At 46.2% G+C, this 19,232-nt stretch overlaps 1 pseudogene across 1 annotated transcript in view; it reads left to right on the forward strand.

Moving 5' to 3' along the window:
* LOC124042209 overlaps positions 1-19,232 on the forward strand; it is an 84,467-nt pseudogene that overhangs the window by 54,775 nt on the left and 10,460 nt on the right. Inside the window, exons 15-26 of the transcript XR_006840053.1 lie at positions 95-103; positions 2,456-2,581; positions 2,859-2,921; positions 4,289-4,339; positions 8,327-8,488; positions 8,598-8,633; positions 10,838-10,883; positions 13,759-13,911; positions 14,077-14,171; positions 17,775-17,956; positions 18,213-18,391; positions 18,478-18,516. The product of XR_006840053.1 is annotated as a collagen alpha-2(VI) chain-like (transcript). The remainder of the gene's footprint in view (positions 1-94; positions 104-2,455; positions 2,582-2,858; positions 2,922-4,288; positions 4,340-8,326; positions 8,489-8,597; positions 8,634-10,837; positions 10,884-13,758; positions 13,912-14,076; positions 14,172-17,774; positions 17,957-18,212; positions 18,392-18,477; positions 18,517-19,232) is intronic.

The raw sequence follows: 19,232 nt of genomic DNA on the forward strand, positions 1-19,232 counted from the left end.
CTGTGTTCTGTGTTCTGTTGTTCTGTGTTCTGTGTTCTGTTGTTGTGTTGTTCTGTGTTCTGTTGTGTTCTTGTAGGGTGAAATCGGTCTGGAGGGTGAAAAGGTGAGAAATATTTCATTAGGTATTATTTATTGATTTTCAGATCTGGGCATCTGGGACTCTGAGTAGATTCTGTGTTATTGCTGAGTGTGTGTGTTTTCAGGGAGAGATCGGAGCTGAGGGTGAAAAGGTGTGGCCGGCCTCGCTGGATTATTTATTGACAGATCGGACAGAAGGGGAAGATCGGACGATCGGCGCTCCCGGCTGCAAAGGAGATCCAGGAGACAGGGTATGTTCTGAGAAACCTGACTAGATCCAGGAGACAGGGTATGTTCTGAGAAACCTGACTCGATCCAGGAGACAGAGTATGTTCTGAGAAACCTGACTCGACCCAGGAGACAGGGTATGTTCTGAGAAACCTGACTAGATCCAGGAGACAGGGTATGTTCTGAGAAACCTGACTAGATCCAGGAGACAGGGTATGTTCTGAGAAACCTGACTAGATCCAGGAGACAGGGTATGTTCTGAGAAACCTGACTAGATCCAGGAGACAGGGTATGTTCTGAGAAACCTGACTAGATCCAGGAGACAGGGTATGTTCTGAGAAACCTGACTCGATCCAGGAGACAGAGTATGTTCTGAGAAACCTGACTCGACCCAGGAGACAGGGTATGTTCTGAGAAACCTGACTAGATCCAGGAGACAGGGTATGTTCTGAGAAACCTGACTAGATCCAGGAGACAGGGTATGTTCTGAGAAACCTGACTAGATCCAGGAGACAGGGTATGTTCTGAGAAACCTGACTAGATCCAGGAGACAGGGTATGTTCTGAGAAACCTGACTAGATCCAGGAGACAGGGTATGTTCTGAGAAACCTGACTAGATCCAGGAGACAGGGTATGTTCTGAGAAACCTGACTAGATCCAGGAGACAGGGTATGTTCTGAGAAACCTGACTAGATCCAGGAGACAGGGTATGTTCTGAGAAACCTGACTAGATCCAGGAGACAGGGTATGTAATCAATCAATGCAGCAGGGAACTGACGGTGGAGGTAATAAACAGGTGATAGAGTCCAGGTGAGTCCAATATCGCTGATGCGCGTGACGAGGGAAGGCAGGAGTGCGTAATGGAGGAGGAGGAGGAGGAGCAGACGTGACACATCTAGTATATGTTACTATTACTAGCAACACTATTGCCTTGATATTTAATTGTGTTCTCAACAAACCTGAATTCTACTTCAAGTAAACCAACCCTTGAAATCATGTTGTTGATTTGTGGTTGAAATCTGGTTGAAATGAGTGTACATTGATCACTATTTTCCCTGTGTGTGTGTGTGTGTGTGTGTGTGTGTGTGTGTGTGTGTGTGTGTGTGTGTGTGTGTGTGTGTGTGTGTGTGTGTGTGTGTGTGTGTGTGTGTGTGTGTGTGTGTGTGTGTGTGTGTGTGTGTGTGTGTGTGTGTGTGTGTGTGTGTGGCAACAGGGTCCTGATGGTCACGCAGGAGACGCGGGCAATGGTGGACTTCCTGGAACAGAAGGAGAGAAGGTACGCGATTGAGATCAAACAGATTTGTAATAATAACATTACAACGCCTCGTTTGCTGCTTGGACCCTAGTTATACACTGTGTTTGTGTCTCCAGGGAGATCCCGGTCGACCAGGAAGCGCAGGCCCCCTCGGCCCGGTGGGAGACGCTGGACCTAAGGTAAACAGGAAATCCCAGTGTTCCGTACAGCTCTGACATCAGAGGGATCATCTCTGACCTCTGTTGCTCTCCACGGCTCCTCTCTGGTTGTTAGGCCAGGGACCCGATAGAAAGGTTAGAGGTCGAAGTTAGAGGTCAAAGGGTAAATAACCTTGTTCTCTTCCTCCTCCTCAGGGTGAGAGAGGGAGTTCCGGCTCGCCTGGCTTCCCTGGAGCCAAAGGAACACCAGTAAGAAGCTCTACTCCGCACATACTACAACACTCTAACTGGCACAACAATGTAACATACTATATGTCATATAATCATTTGTGTGTCTCTTCTAGGGAACTATTGGAGGCCCAGGAGACAAGGGAGAACTGGTGAGACCCTCTGAAACTCTGCATGACGCCACAGGCAACGTGTTCTAGAGAAACTAGCTCTGTGTCTCAATATTGTCTGAACGTTGTGGCCATAGTCTAATGTTTTCTGTCTCTTTTAACGGTTGTGTAATGTTTCTCTGATGGTTGTTGGGTTGTTGTGTTTGTAGGGGAGAAGAGGAGACTTTGGGCCAGTGGGGACCGCGGGACCAGACGGAGTTAAAGGAGACAAGGTATGACACAACATCGCTCACACACACTTGCTCTCATACGCACGCGTACACACACACACACACACTTTCACTCGCTCAGACACAGACACACCCCCTACCTGCCTGTGTTGTCCTTCTGTATTTCAGGGCGAGGCAGGACCTGAGGGGCTGAGAGGACTGCCAGGTGAAGTAGGAAACAAAGGAACCAAGGGGGACAACGGACTCCCGGGGCCACGCGGGCCCCCCGGTACTTCAGGAGCGGCAGGGAAGAACGTAGGTCACAGATCAGAGCTTCACCAGTCTGATCACAATGCTTTCCTAATGTTCTTGTCTTCCTGTGTGTGTGTGTGTGTGTGTGTGTGTGTGTGTGTGTGTGTGTGTGTGTGTGTGTGTGTGTGTGTGTGTGTGTGTGTGTGTGTGTGTGTGTGTGTGTGTGTGTGTGTGTGTGTGTGTGTGTGTGTGTGTGTGTGTGTGTGATATGGTGGCAATTTACAGTAACCACGGGGATGGCATCATAATGTTGCTATGGTAACCACTATCTGTGTAACAGGGTACCCGTGGCGACCCCGGTGATGCCGGACCGAGAGGAGACCCCGGCCTGGCAGGACCAAAGGTGTGTGTGTGTTTGTCTGAGTGTGTGTGTAGTTGTGTGTGTGTTTGTCTGAGTGTGTGTGTGTAGTTGTGTGTGTGTGTGTGTGTGTGTGTGTGTGTGTGTTGCCTGTGTGTGTGTCTGAGTATGTGTGTAGTTGTGTTTGTCTGAGTGTGTCTGTAGTTGTGTGTGTTTGCCTGAGTGTGTGTCTGAGTGTGTGTGTAGTTGTGTGTGTGTGTGTGTTTGTCTGAGTGTGTGTGTAGTTGTGTGTGTGTGTTTGTCTGAGTGTGTGTGTAGTTGTGTGTGTGTGTGTGTGTGTGTGTGTAGTTGTGTGTGTGTGTGTGTGTGTGTGTGTGTGTGTGTGTGTGTGTGTGTGTGTTGTGTGTGTGTGTCTGTGTGTGTCTGTGTGTGTGTGTAGTTGTGTGTGTGTGTGTGTTGTGTGTGTGTTTGTCTGAGTGTGTCTGTAGTTGTGTATGTAGTGTGTGTGTGTGTAGTTGTGTGTGTGTGTCTGAGTGTGTCTGTGTGTGTATGTAGTTGTGTGTGTGTTTGTCTGAGTATGTGTGTAGTTGTGTGTGTGTTTGTCTGAGACTCAGTGACGAGGAGCAGGATGAACTGCAGATGTTACAGATGAGTCAGATGCAAAAGACAACAGAGAAGTTTAACGATCTTCTAGCTGTTGTGGAAGTCAACCTGATATTGCTGTTGACTTCATGGCTGTGACTTTATCTTTAATGCAGGAGGTTCCCCAAACTCAGTTATCGGGACCTCGAGGGGGGCACGTTTTGGGGTTTTGTCCCTAGCACTACACAGCTGATTCAAATGATCAACTAATCATCAAGCTATTGATCATTTGAATCTGATGTGGAGTGTTAAGGGCAAAACCAAAACATGCCCCCAGGCGGACCCAGGACCGAGTTTGGGAACCCTAAACCAAAACATGCCCCCAGGCGGACCCAGGACCGAGTTTGGGAACCCTAAACCAAAACATGCCCCCAGGCGGACCCAGGACCGAGTTTGGGAACCCTAAACCAAAACATGCCCCCAGGCGGACCCAGGACCGAGTTTGGGAACCCTAAACCAAAACATGCCCCCAGGCGGACCCAGGACCGAGTTTGGGAACCCTAAACCAAAACATGCCCCCAGGCGGACCCAGGACCGAGTTTGGGAACCCTAAACCAAAACATGCCCCCAGGCGGACCCAGGACCGAGTTTGGGAACCCTAAACCAAAACATACCCCCAGGCGGACCCAGGACTGAGTTTGGGAACCCTAAACCAAAACATGCCCCCAGGCGGACCCATGACTGAGTTTGGGAACCCTAATGTGACTGTTTTGACTGTGTTGCGATTGATTGATCTCTGTACTGATCGATTGATTTCTGTGCTGCTGTAGGGCGATGTGGGAAGAGCTGGCTTCAGTTACCCAGGACCAAGAGGACCAACGGTACGCGCACACACACACACACACACACACACACACACACACACACACACACACACACACACACACACACACACACACACACACACACACACACACACACACACACACACACACACACACACACACACACACACACACCAGTGGAGGCTGGTGACTTGAGCAATTTACAAGGATGGGAGAACCACAGTATAGGCAAGGACTGCACGGAGATGACAAAGCAGGAATGGGAATGAGAAGGCTACTTAGTGTTGGGAAGGGAGCACAGCGGTGATTGAATGAGGTATAAGTTGAGGTGTTCAGAGGCTTCAGTCTGGAATGGTAGATCGGCAGAAGATGAATGTGCAGGTAGAGATACTGGGGTGCAAAGGAGCAAAATAAATGAATATCAGCATGGGGATGAGGTAGATAGATGGGCTGTTTACGGATAGGCTAAGTACAGGTGCAGTGATCTGTAAACTGCTCTGACAGCTGGTGCTTAAAGACATTTATGGAAAGAGTTTTTGCTTGTGTCTGTCGGCAGTGATGTACTCTGGTGTGAAACACAGAGAAATTGTGCGCGATTTGACAAATCATGAGGCAAAGAAGTCAGCCTCAAAAACAGTAGCCTACTTTGTCCCTGTATTTAACTTGGACTCTTATTTTTATTAAATACGCCCTTAGATTGCAGTATCTACTAAGATAACATATGGAATTGTTTTTAATATTTAGCCTTTTGATTTGGATTTCAGGACCCCTGTAGATATAAATAGATATAAAATATTTGAAAGAACGTAGAATTTGGCTTTTACGACTATAGCACATAGAAACTAATTGAATAACACATTCAACAGCTCATCACACCCAGTGGCTCTCTGTTTATAGCTCCTCACACCCAGTGGTTCTGGGTCTGTTTACAGCTCATCACACCCAGTGGTTCTGGGTCTGTTTACAGCTCATCACACCCAGTGGTTCTGGGTCTGTTTCCAGCTCATCACACCCAGTGGTTCTGGGTCTGTTTCCAGCTCATCACACCCAGTGGCTCTGGGTCTGTTTACAGCTCATCACACCCAGTGGCTCTCTGTTTATAGCTCATCACACCCAGTGGTTCTGGGTCTGTTTCAGCTCATCACACCCAGTGGTTCTGGGTCTGTTTCCAGCTCATCACACCCAGTGGCTCTGGGTCTGTTTCCAGCTCATCACACCCAGTGGTTCTGGGTCTGTTTACAGCTCATCACACCCAGTAGCTCTGGGTCTGTTTAAAGCTCATCACACCCAGTGGTTCTGGGTCTGTTTACAGCTCATCACACCCAGTGGTTCTGGGTCTGTTTCCAGCTCATCACACCCAGTGGTTCTGGGTCTGTTTACAGCTCATCACACCCAGTAGCTCTGGGTCTGTTTACAGCTCATCACACCCAGTGGTTCTGGGTCTGTTTATAGCTCATCACACCCAGTGGTTCTGGGTCTGTTTACAGCTCATCACACCCAGTGGTTCTGGGTCTGTTTACAGCTCATCACACCCAGTGGTTCTGGGTCTGTTTACAGCTCATCACACCCAGTAGCTCTGGGTCTGTTTACAGCTCATCACACCCAGTGGTTCTGGGTCTGTTTACAGCTCATCACACCCAGTGGTTCTGGGTCTGTTTACAGCTCATCACACCCAGTGGCTCTGGGTCTGTTTACAGCTCATCACACCCAGTGGTTCTGGGTCTGTTTACAGCTCATCACACCCAGTGGTTCTGGGTCTGTTTACAGCTCATCACACCCAGTGGTTCTGGGTCTGTTTACAGCTCATCACACCCAGTGGTTCTGGGTCTGTTTACAGCTCATCACACCCAGTAGCTCTGGGTCTGTTTACAGCTCATCACACCCAGTGGTTCTGGGTCTGTTTACAGCTCATCACACCCAGTGGCTCTGGGTCTGTTTACAGCTCATCACACCCAGTGGCTCTGGGTCTGTTTACAGCTCATCACACCCAGTGGTTCTGGGTCTGTTTACAGCTCATCACACCCAGTGGTTCTGGGTCTGTTTACAGCTCATCACACCCAGTGGTTCTGGGTCTGTTTACAGCTCATCACACCCAGTGGTTCTGGGTCTGTTTACAGCTCATCACACCCAGTGGTTCTGGGTCTGTTTATCATCACCCAGTGGTTCTGGGTCTGTTTACAGCTCATCACACCCAGTAGCTCTGGGTCTGTTTACACTCATCACACCCAGTGGTTCTGGGTCTGTTTACAGCTCATCACACCCAGTGGTTCTGGGTCTGTTTACAGCTCATCACACCCAGTAGCTCTGGGTCTGTTTACAGCTCATCACACCCAGTGGTTCTGGGTCTGTTTACAGCTCATCACACCCAGTGGCTCTGGGTCTGTTTATAGCTCATCACACCCAGTGGTTCTGGGTCTGTTTACAGCTCATCACACCCAGTAGCTCTGGGTCTTTTTACAGCTCATCACACCCAGTAGCTCTGGGTCTTTTTACAGCTCATCACACCCAGTGGTTCTGGGTCTGTTTACAGCTCATCACACCCAGTGGCTCTGGGTCTGTTTACAGCTCATCACACCCAGTAGCTCTGGGTCTGTTTACAGCTCATCACACCCAGTGGTTCTGGGTCTTTTACAGCTCATCACACCCAGTGGTTCTGGGTCTGTTTACAGCTCATCACACCCAGTGGTTCTGGGTCTGTTTACAGCTCATCACACCCAGTGGTTCTGGGTCTGTTTACAGCTCATCACACCCAGTGGTTCTGGGTCTGTTTACAGCTCATCACACCCAGTGGTTCTGGGTCTGTTTACAGCTCATCACACCCAGTGGTTCTGGGTCTGTTTACAGCTCATCACACCCAGTGGTTCTGGGTCTGTTTACAGCTCATCACACCCAGTAGTTCTGGGTCTGTTTACAGCTCATCACACCCAGTGGTTCTGGGTCTGTTTACAGCTCATCACACCCAGTGGCTCTCTGTTTACAGCTCATCACACCCAGTGGTTCTGGGTCTGTTTACAGCTCATCACACCCAGTGGTTCTGGGTCTGTTTATAGCTCATCACACCCAGTGGTTCTGGGTCTGTTTACAGCTCATCACACCCAGTGGTTCTGGGTCTGTTTACAGCTCATCACACCCAGTGGTTCTGGGTCTGTTTACAGCTCATCACACCCAGTGGTTCTGGGTCTGTTTACAGCTCATCACACCCAGTGGTTCTGGGTCTGTTTACAGCTCATCACACCCAGTGGTTCTGGGTCTGTTTACAGCTCATCACACCCAGTGGTTCTGGGTCTGTTTACAGCTCATCACACCCAGTGGTTCTGGGTCTGTTTACAGCTCATCACACCCAGTGGTTCTGGGTCTGTTTACAGCTCATCACACCCAGTGGTTCTGGGTCTGTTTACAGCTCATCACACCCAGTGGTTCTGGGTCTGTTTACAGCTCATCACACCCAGTGGTTCTGGGTCTGTTTACAGCTCATCACACCCAGTAGCTCTGGGTCTGTTTACAGCTCATCACACCCAGTGGCTCTGGGTCTGTTTACAGCTCATCACACCCAGTGGCTTCTGTTTATAGCTCATCACACCCAGTGGTTCTGGGTCTGTTTACAGCTCATCACACCCAGTGGTTCTGGGTCTCAGCTCATCACACCCAGTAGCTCTGGGTCTGTTTACAGCTCATCACACCCAGTGGCTCTGGGTCTGTTTACAGCTCATCACACCCAGTGGCTCTGTTTATAGCTCATCACACCCAGTGGTTCTGGGTCTGTTTACAGCTCATCACACCCAGTGGTTCTGGGTCTGTTTACAGCTCATCACACCCAGTGGTTCTGGGTCTGTTTACAGCTCATCACACCCAGTGGTTCTGGGTCTGTTTACAGCTCATCACACCCACTTATGTATTTGGTGAATATATTTTAATATATTTAGTATAGTTTATTGAGTAGGATGGTTCCCTGACACACACACACACACTCCCTAAAAGCCTAACACTCTCTCTAACACACCGTCTGACCCTGTGTGTATTCAGGGTGAACGTGGGGAGAAGGGCGGTCCAGGGCCCAGAGGAGGCAGAGGAGACTGTGGCCCCAAGGGAGGACCAGGGGGAAAGGGAACCTCTGGAGAGGAGGGAGAACCAGGGCCTCAGGGAGAACCTGGATTCAGAGGACCAAGAGGAGTGGGTGGACGAGACGTATGTTCACAAGCACCCACACACAGACAGTACTTCCACACGGGGTGTGTGTGTTTGAGTGTGTGAGTGTTATAATCTGTGTATGAAAGCATCTCCTTTCTCTCTACAGGGAGATCCAGGTCCTGAGGGAGATCCCGGCCTCACAGTAAGAACCTCTATCCCCTCTCCCTCTACCCAATCTATCCCCTCTACCCCTCTATCCCCTCTCCATCTATTCCCCTGTATCCCTCTATCCCCTCTCCCTCTACCCAATCTATCCCCTCTCCATCTATCCCCCCTATCCCTCTATCCCCTCTCACTACTCCTCTATCCCCTCTCCCTCTACCCAATCTATCCCCTCTACCCCTCTATCCCCTCTCCATCTATCCCCCTATCCCTCTCCCCCGCTATCCCTCTATCCCCTCTCCCTCTACCCAATCTATCTCCTCTCCATCTATCCCCCTATCCCTCTCTATCCCCTCTCCCTCTACCCAATCTATCCCCTCTACCCCTCTCCATCTATCCCCCTATCCCTCTCCCCTCTATCCCTCTATCCCCTCTCCCTCTACCCAATCTATCCCCTCTCCATCTATCCCCCTATCCCTCTCCCCCTCTATCCCTCTATCCCCTCTCCCTCTACCCAATCTATCCCCTATCCCTCTCCCCCTCTATCCATCTATCCCCCTCACTCTATCCCCCTCACTCTATCCCCCTATCCATTTATCCCCTCTATCCATCTATCCCTCTCTCCCTATCGCTCAATCCCTCTCTCCCCTCTCCCTGTCCCTCTATCCCTTTCTCCCCTCTATCCCTCTATCCCTCTCTCCCCTCTCCCTGTCCCTCTATCCTCTCAATCCCCTCTATCCCCCAATCCCCTCTCCCTATCCTCTCAATCCCCTCTATTCCTCTCTCCCCTTTCCCTATCCCTCTCTCCCCTCTCCCTATCCTCTCAATCCCCTCTATCCCTCAATCCCCTCTCCCTATCCCTCTCTCCCCTCTCCCTATCCTCTCAATCCCCTCTATTCCCCTCTTCCTATCCCTCTCTCCCCTCTCCCTATCCCTCTCTCCCCCTCTCAATCCCCTCTATCCCTCTCTCCACTCTCCCTCTCTCCCCTCTATTCCCCTCTCCCTATCCCTCTCTCCCCTCTCCCTATCCTCTCAATCTCCTCTATCCCTCTCTCCCCTCTATCCTCTCAATCCCCTCTATTCCTCCCTATCCTCTCAATCCCCTCTATCCCTCTCTCCCCTCTCCCGATCCTCTCAATCCCCTCTATTCCACTCTCCCCTCTCCCTATCCTCTCAATCCCCTCTATTCCTCTCTCCCCTCTCCCTATCCTCTCAATCCCCTCTATCCGTCTCTCCCCTCTCCCTATCCTCTCAATCCCCTCTATTCCTCTCTCCCTATCCTCTCAATCCCCTCTATCCCTATCCTCTCAATCCCCTCTATCCCTCTCTCCCTATTCTCTCCCCCTCTCCCTATCCTCTCAATCCCCTCTATTCCTCTCTCCCCCTCCCTATCCTCTCAATCCCTCTATTCCTCTCTCCCTCTCCCTCCCCCTCTCCCTATCCTCTCAATCCCCTCTATTCCTCTCTCCCCCTCTCAATCCCTCTCTCCCCTCTCCCTATCCTCTCAATCCCCTCTATTCCTCTCTCCCCCTCCCTATCCTCTCAATCCCTCTCTCCCCTCTCCCTATCCTCTCAATCCCCTCTATCCCCTCTCCCTATCCCCTCTCAATCCCCTCTATCCCTCTCTCCCCTCTCCCTATCCTCTCAATCCCCTCTCTATCCTCTCTATCCCTCCTCCCCTATCCTCTCAATCCCCTCTATCCCTCTCCCTATCCTCTCTCCCCCTATCCGTCTCTCCCCTCTCCCTATCCTCTCTATCCCTCTATCCCTCCTCCTCTCCCCCTATCCTCTCAATCCCCTCTATCCCTCTCTCCCCTCTCCCTATCCTCTCAATCCCCTCTATCCCTCTCTCCCCTCCCCCTATCCTCCCCTCAATCCCTCTCTCCCCTCCCTCTCTCCCCCTCTCCCTATCCTCTCAATCCCCTCTATCCCTCTCCCCTCTCCCTATCCGTCTCTCCCCTCTCCCTATCCTCTCTATCCCTCTCTCCCCTCTCCCTATCCTCTCAATCCCCTCTATTCCTCTCTCCCCTCTCAATCCCCTCTATCCCTCTCTCCCCTCTCCCTATCCTCTCAATCCCCTCTATCCCTCTCTCCCCTCTCCCTATCCGTCTCTCCCCTCTCCCTATCCTCTCAATCCCCTCTATTCCTCTCCCCCTCTCCCTATCCTCTCAATCCCCTCTATCCCTCTTTTGTCATCCCTCTCAGAGAAAGGTCTTGTGATGAAATGTGATGTTTTCATTGTAGGAATGTGATGTTATGACCTACATCAGAGAGACCTGTGGCTGCTGTGGTGAGTTATTCAGACACACACACACATTCACACAAAACACACACACACAACAGCCTGAATCCACGTGCCACATGCCTCCGACTGAGACCTGGTCAGCAGATAATGGCCCTGAATTAACAGGGTGGAATGACGAGGCGAGACGAGCGAGCATTAACATTCATTTCAGTATTAGTATTACTTTCAGTATTAGTATGAATTTCAGTATTAGTATTAATGTCAGCAGTAATTTCAGTAGTAGTATTAATGTCAGCAGTAATTTCAGTAGTAGTATTAATGTCAGCAGTAATTTCAGTATTAGTATTAATTTCAGTATTAGTATTAATTTCAGTATTAGTATGAATTTCAGTATTAGTATTAATGTCAGCAGTAATTTCAGTAGTAGTATTAGTATGAATTTCAGTATTAGCATTAGTATGAATTTCAGTATTAGTATGAATTTCAGTATTAGCATTAGTATTACTTTCAGTATTAGTATGAATTTCAGTATTAGTATGAATTTCAGTATTAGTATGAATTTCAGTACTAGTATTAGCATTAATTTCAGTATTAGCATTAATTTCAGTATTAGCATTAATTTCAGTATTAGTATTACTTTCAGTATTAGTATTAATTTCAGTATTAGCATTAATTTCAGTATTAGCATTAATTTCAGTATTAGTATTACTTTCAGTATTAGTATTAATTTCAGTATTAGCATTAATTTCAGTATTAGCATTAATTTCAGTATTAGCATTAATTTCAGTATTAGTATTACTTTCAGTATTAGTATTAATTTCAGTATTAGTATTAATTTCAGTATTAGTATTAATTTCAGTATTAGTATTAATTTCAGTATTAGTATTAATTTCAGTATTAATATTAATTTCAGTATTAGCATTAATTTCAGTATTAATATTAATTTCAGTATTAGTATTAGTATGAAGTGCAGTATTAATACGAATTTCAGTGTTAGTATTAATATTATCATTAATTTCAGTATTAGTATTCATTTCAGTATTAATATTAATTTCAGTATTAGTATTAATTTTAGTAGTAGCATTAATTGCAGTATTAGTATGAATTTCAGTATTAGTATAACCCCTGTAACCCTGTACTGTGATGTCCGTGCAGACTGTGAGAAAGCAGTATTAATTTACTGTGTTGTCCGTGCAGACATTAATTTCACCATTAACCCCTGTAACCCTGTACTGTGTTGTCAGCAGACTGTAGCATTAATTTCATTAACCCCTTAACCCTGTACTGTGTTGTCAGACTGTGATTAGACAAACACACCATTTCACCCCTGTAACCCTGTACTGTGTTGTCCGTGCAGACTGTGAGAAAGCAGACGAACAGTGTTAGTATTAATATTAGTGTTAGTATTAATATTAGTGTTAGTATTAATTTCAGTATTAGTATTAATGTTAGCAGTAATTTCAGTATTAGTATTAATTTCAGTATTAGTATTAATTTCAGTATTAGTATTAGTATTAATTTCAGTATTAGTATGAATTTCAGTATTAGTATTAGTATTAATTTCAGTATTAGTATGAATTTCAGTATTAGTATTAATGTCAGCAGTAATTTCAGTATTAGTATTAATTTCAGTATTAGTATGAATTTCAGTATTAGTATTAATGTCAGCAGTAATTTCAGTATTAGTATTAATTTCAGTATTAGTATGAATTTCAGTATTAGTATTAATGTCAGCAGTAATTTCAGTATTAGTATTAATTTCAGTATTAGTATTAATTTCAGTATTAGTATTAATTTCAGTATTAGTATTACTTTCAGTATTAGTATTAATGTCAGCAGTAATTTCAGTACTAGTATGAATTTCAGTATTAGTATGAATTTCAGTATTAGTATTAATTTCAGTATTAGTATTAATTTCAGTATTAGTATTACTTTCAGTATTAGTATTAATGTCAGCAGTAATTTCAGTACTAGTATGAATTTCAGTATTAGTATGAATTTCAGTATTAGCATTAATTTCAGTATTAGCATTAATTTCAGTATTAGTATTAATTTCTGTGAGAAAGCAGACGAACACACCATTAACCCCTGTAACCCTGTACTGTGTTGTCCGTGCAGACTGTGAGAAAGCAGACAAACACACCATTAACCCCTGTAACCCTGTACTGTGTTGTCGGTGCAGACTGTGAGAAAAGGCAGACGAACACCATTAACCCCTGTAACCCTGTACTGTGTTGTCCGTGCAGACTGTGAGAAAGCAGACGAACACACCATTAACCCCTGTACTGTGTTGTCCGTGCAGACTGTGAGAAAGCAGACGAACACCATTAACCCCTGTAACCCTGTACTGTGTTGTCCATGCAGACTGTGAGAAAGCAGACGAACACACCATTAACCCCTGTACTGTGTTGTCCGTGCAGACTGTGAGAAAGCAGACGAACACCATTAACCCCTGTAACCCTGTACTGTGTTGTCCATGCAGACTGTGAGAAAGCAGACGAACACACCATTAACCCCTGTAACCCTGTACTGTGTTGTCCATGCAGACTGTGAGAAAGCAGACGAACACACCATTAACCCCTGTAACCCTGTACTGTGTTGTCCATGCAGACTGTGAGAAAGCAGACGAACACACCATTAACCCCTGTAACCCTGTACTGTGTTGTCCATGCAGACTGTGAGAAAGCAGACAAACACACCATTAACCCCTGTAACCCTGTACTGTGTTGTCGGTGCAGACTGTGAGAAAGCAGACGAACACCATTAACCCCTGTAACCCTGTACTGTGTTGTCCGTGCAGACTGTGAGAAAGCAGACAAACACACCATTAACCCCTGTAACCCTGTACTGTGTTGTCCGTGCAGACTGTGAGAAAGCAGACGAACACACCATTAACCCCTGTACTGTGTTGTCCGTGCAGACTGTGAGAAGCGGTGTGGGGCGCTGGACATCGTGTTTGTGATTGACAGCTCAGAGTCTGTTGGTCTCGCCAACTTCACTCTGGAGAAGAACTTTGTGATCAACACCATCAACAGACTGGGATCCATGGCCAAGGACCCCAACTCAGAGACAGGTACACACACACACACTACGACTTATTTGTGCGGTGTTAGTTCAGATTCTGATCACTCAAAAAACATTATATTTTTTTTACTCCCAGATAACTTCTCCTGCTAGTACCGATTGTGTAGAATGTAAAGTCTTTTCTCCCTGGTGACTCCGGCATATCCCCCCGCAGGTACCAGAGTGGGGGTGGTACAGTACAGTCACAGTGGAACCTTCCAGGCCATCAGGCTCAATGACTCCAAGATCGACTCCCTGTCTGCCTTCAAGGTATGTGCATTTTTTTTAAATATTTTTTTTAACCTTTATTTAACTAGGCAAGTCAGTTAAGAACAAATTCTTATTTTCAATGACGGCCTGGGAACAGTGGGTTAACTGCCTGTTCAGGGGCAGAACGACAGATTTATACCTTGTCAGCTCGGGGATTTGAACTTGCAACCTTCCGGTTACTAGTCCAACGCTCTAACCACTAGGCTACCCTGCCGCCCCTCCACTCTAACCACTAGGCTACCCTGCCGCCCCTCCACTCTAACCACTAGGCTACCCTGCCGCCCCTCCACTCTAACCACTAGGCTACCCTGCCGCCCCTACACTCTAACCACTAGGCTACCCTGCCGCCCCTCCACTCTAACCACTAGGCTACCCTGCCGCCCCTCCACTCTAACCACTAGGCTACCCTGCCGCCCCTCCACTCTAACCACTAGGCTACCTGCCGCCCCTTCACTCTAACCACTAGGCTACCCTGCCGCCCCTCCACTCTAACCACTAGGCTACCTGCCGCCCCTACACTCTAACCACTAGGCTACCCTGCCGCCCCTCCACTCTGAACCACTAGGCTACCCTGCCGCCCCTCCACTCTAACCACTAGGCTACCCTGCCGCCCCTACACTCTAACCACTAGGCTACCCTGCCGCCCCTCCACTCTAACCACTAGGCTACCCTGCCGCCCCTCCACTCTAACCACTAGGCTACCCTGCCGCCCCTCCACTCTAACCACTAGGCTACCCTACCGCCCCTCCACTCTAACCACTAGGCTACCCTGCCGCCCCTCCACTCTAACCACTAGGCTACCTGCCGCCCCTCCACTCTAACCACTAGGCTACCCTGCCGCCCCTCCACTCTAACCACTAGGCTACCTGCCGCCCCTCCACTCTAACCACTAGGCTACCCTGCCGCCCCTCCACTCTAACCACTAGGCTACCCTGCCGCCCCTCCACTCTGAACCACTAGGCTACCCTGCTGCCCCTCCACTCTAACCACTAGGCTACCCTGCCTAGTGTCGAGGTGCAATCAAAAAATGTGATCATCATTGAAAAGGAAAACGCTACTAGCATATAGGATATAGCATATAGGATATAGCCTCCCTTTAGGAGGACGATTAGCATATAGGATTTAGCCTCCCTTTAGGAGGACGATTAGCATATAGGATTTAGCCTCCCTTTAGGAGGACGGTTAGCATATAGGATTTAGCCTCCCTTTAGGAGGACGATTAGCATATAGGATTTAGCCGTAGGAGGACGATTAGCATATAGGATTTAGCCGTAGGAGGACAATTAGCATATAGGATTTAGCCGTAGGAGGACGATTAGCATATAGGATTTAGCCGTAGGAGGACGATTAGCATATAGGATTTAGCCTCCCCTTAGGAGGACGATTAGCATATAGGATTTAGCCTACCTTTAGGAGGACGATTAGCATATAGGATTTAGGATTTAGCCTACCTTTAGGAGGATGATTAGCATATAGGATATAGCCTCCCTTTAGGAGGACGATTAGCATATAGGATTTAGGATTTAGCCTACCTTTAGGAGGACGATTAGCATATAGGATTTAGCCTACCTTTAGGAGGACGATTAGCATATAGGATTTAGGATTTAGCCTACCTTTAGGAGGATGATTAGCATATAGGATTTAGCCTCCCTTTAGGAGGACGATTAGCATATAGGATTTAGCCTACCTTTAGGAGGATGATTAGCATATAGGATATAGCCTCCCTTTAGGAGGATGATTAGCATATAGGATTTAGGATTTAGCCTACCTTTAGGAGGACGATTAGCATATAGGATTTAGCCTCCCTTTATTATAGGATTTAGCCTCCCTTTAGGAGGACGGTTAGCATATAGGATTTAGCCTCCCTTTAGGAGGACGATTAGCATATAGGATTTAGCCGTAGGAGGACGATTTAGCCGTAGGAGGACAATTAGCATATAGGATTTAGCCGAGGAGGACGATTAGCATATAGGATTTAGCCGTAGGAGGACGATTAGCATATAGGATTTAGCCTCCCCTTAGGAGGACGATTAGCATATAGGATTTAGCCTACCTTTAGGAGGACGATTAGCATATAGGATTTAGGATTTAGCCTACCTTTAGGAGGATGATTAGCATATAGGATATAGCCTCCCTTTAGGAGGACGATTAGCATATAGGATTTAGGATTTAGCCTACCTTTAGGAGGACGATTAGCATATAGGATTTAGCCTACCTTTAGGAGGACGATTAGCATATAGGATTTAGGATTTAGCCTACCTTTAGGAGGACGATTAGCATATAGGATTTAGGATTTAGCCTACCTTTAGGAGGATGATTAGCATATAGGATTTAGCCTCCCTTTAGGAGGACGATTAGCATATAGGATTTAGCCTACCTTTAGGAGGATGATTAGCATATAGGATATAGCCTCCCTTTAGGAGGATGATTAGCATATAGGATTTAGGATTTAGCCTACCTTTAGGAGGACGATTAGCATATAGGATATAGGATTTAGCCTACCTTTAGGAGGACGATTAGCATATAGGATTTAGCCTACCTTTATGAGGATGATTAGCATATAGGATTTAGGATTTAGCCTACCTTTAGGAGGACGATTAGCATATAGGATTTAGCCTACCTTTAGGAGGATGATTAGCATATAGGATTTAGGATTTAGCCTACCTTTAGGAGGACGATTAGCATATAGGATTTAGCCTACCTTTAGGAGGATGATTAGCATATAGGATATAGCCTCCCTTTAGGAGGACGATTAGCATATAGGATTTAGCCTACCTTTAGGAGGACGATTAGCATATAGGATTTAGGATTTAGCCTACCTTTAGGAGGATGATTAGCATATAGGATATAGGATTTAGCCTACCTTTAGGAGGACGATTAGCATATAGGATTTAGCCTTAGGAGGACGATTAGCATATAGGGTCTAGCTTACCTTTAGGAGGACGATTAGCATATAGGATTTCGCCTACCTTTAGGAGGACGATTAGCATATAGGATTTAGCCGTAGGAGGACGATTAGCATATAGGATTTAGCTTACCTTTAGGAGGACGATTAGCATATAGGATTTAGCCGTAGGAGGACGATTAGCATATAGGATTTAGCTTACCTTTAGGAGGACGATTAGCATATAGGATTTAGCCATAGGAGGACAATTAGCATATAGGATTTAGCCTTAGGAGGACGATTAGCATATAGGACTTAATCGTCCTACTTCAAGGTACTATAACAATAATAATAATAATAAACTATATACCATAATATGTGACCTCTACCTCAGAGTAATATAATAATAATAAACTATATACCATAATATGTGACTCCCTGTCTGTCTTGAAGTGGAGCGACACACAAGTCTAACATGACCTGACACCTGAAGACTTGTGTTAGCTCCCCGAGTTAATGCCAAGGCTTTAGCTCAGCGGGCGACAGTCTTGTGGTGTTCAGATCGCCTGAGTTTGACCTTCGAACCCAGACTGAGACATAAACACACACACCCCCGCCTTCCCTCGGCCCGACCCTTTGCAGGATGAGACCTGAAGAATTGCATTAACTCCCCGAGCTCAGTGGGCTAACACCTTCCCACCCTGTCCGTCTGTCTTCAGGATGCAGTGAAGCGTCTGGAGTGGATAGCCGGGGGGACGTGGACCCCGTCAGCGCTGAAGTACGCCTACGACCACCTGATTAAGGACAGCCGCCGAGCTAAAGCCAACGTCACCGTGGTGGTCATCACAGACGGACGGTTCGACCCCAGGGACGATGACTCACTGCTCACATACCTCTGCAGGTACCAGACCCGGGAGATGGAGCTGTGTGTGTGTGCGTGTGTGTGTGTGTGTCGAGGGGGGACAGCTGTGTTTTATCAGCTGTGTGTGCCACCTATCTTATGATTTGTGTGTGTGTGTGTGTGTGTGTGTGTGTGTGTGTGTGTGTGTGTGTGTGTGTGTGTGTGTGTGTGTGTGTGTGTGTGTGTGTGTGTGTGTGTGTGTGTGTGTGTGTGTGTGTGTGTGTGTGTGTGTGTGTGTGTGTGTGTGTGTGAGCAGCGACCCCAGTGTGGACGTGAGCGCTATAGGTATAGGGGACATGTTTGACCAGATAGAGGAGAATGAGAGCCTGAAGAGTATAGCCTGTCAGAGAGAAGGTAGGGTGCTGGGGATGAGGCGCTTCGCTGATCTGGTGGCAGAGGAGTTCATCGACAAGATAGAGACCGTGCTCTGCCCAGGTACACACACACACCTAAATACACACATTCTCTTGTACACATAGTACTTGTATAACAGAGATAAATGATGAATACTTCTCTCTTAGACCCTGTGATCGTGTGTCCTGACCTTCCATGTAAAACTGGTAAGATCATTCTGATACATACTATAACAGATACATATTATAACAGATACATACTATAACAGATACATACTATAACAGATACATACTATAACATATACATACTATAATAACATATACATACTATAACAGATACATACTATAACAGATACATACTATAACAGATACATACTTTAACGGATACATACTATAATAACAGAAACATACTATAACAGATACATACTATAATAACAGATACATACTATAACAGATACATACTATAACAGATACATACTATAATAACATATACATACTATAACAGATACATACTATAACAGATACATACTATAATAACATATACATACTATAACAGATACATACTATAACAGATACATACTATAACAGATACATACTATAATAACATATACATACTATAACAGATACATACTATAACAGATACATACTATAATAACATATACATACTATAACAGATACATACTATAACAGATACATACTATAACAGATACATACTATAATAACATATACATACTATAACAGATACATACTATAACAGATACATACTATAACAGATACATACTATAACAGATACATACTATAACAGATACATACTATAACAGATACATACTATAACAGATACATACTATAACAGATACATACTATAATAACATATACATACTATAACAGATACATACTATAATAACATATACATACTATAACAG

Source organism: Oncorhynchus gorbuscha, linkage group LG08 (genome assembly GCF_021184085.1).
Source record: "Oncorhynchus gorbuscha isolate QuinsamMale2020 ecotype Even-year linkage group LG08, OgorEven_v1.0, whole genome shotgun sequence".
Taxonomy (NCBI): Eukaryota; Metazoa; Chordata; class Actinopteri; order Salmoniformes; family Salmonidae; genus Oncorhynchus; species Oncorhynchus gorbuscha.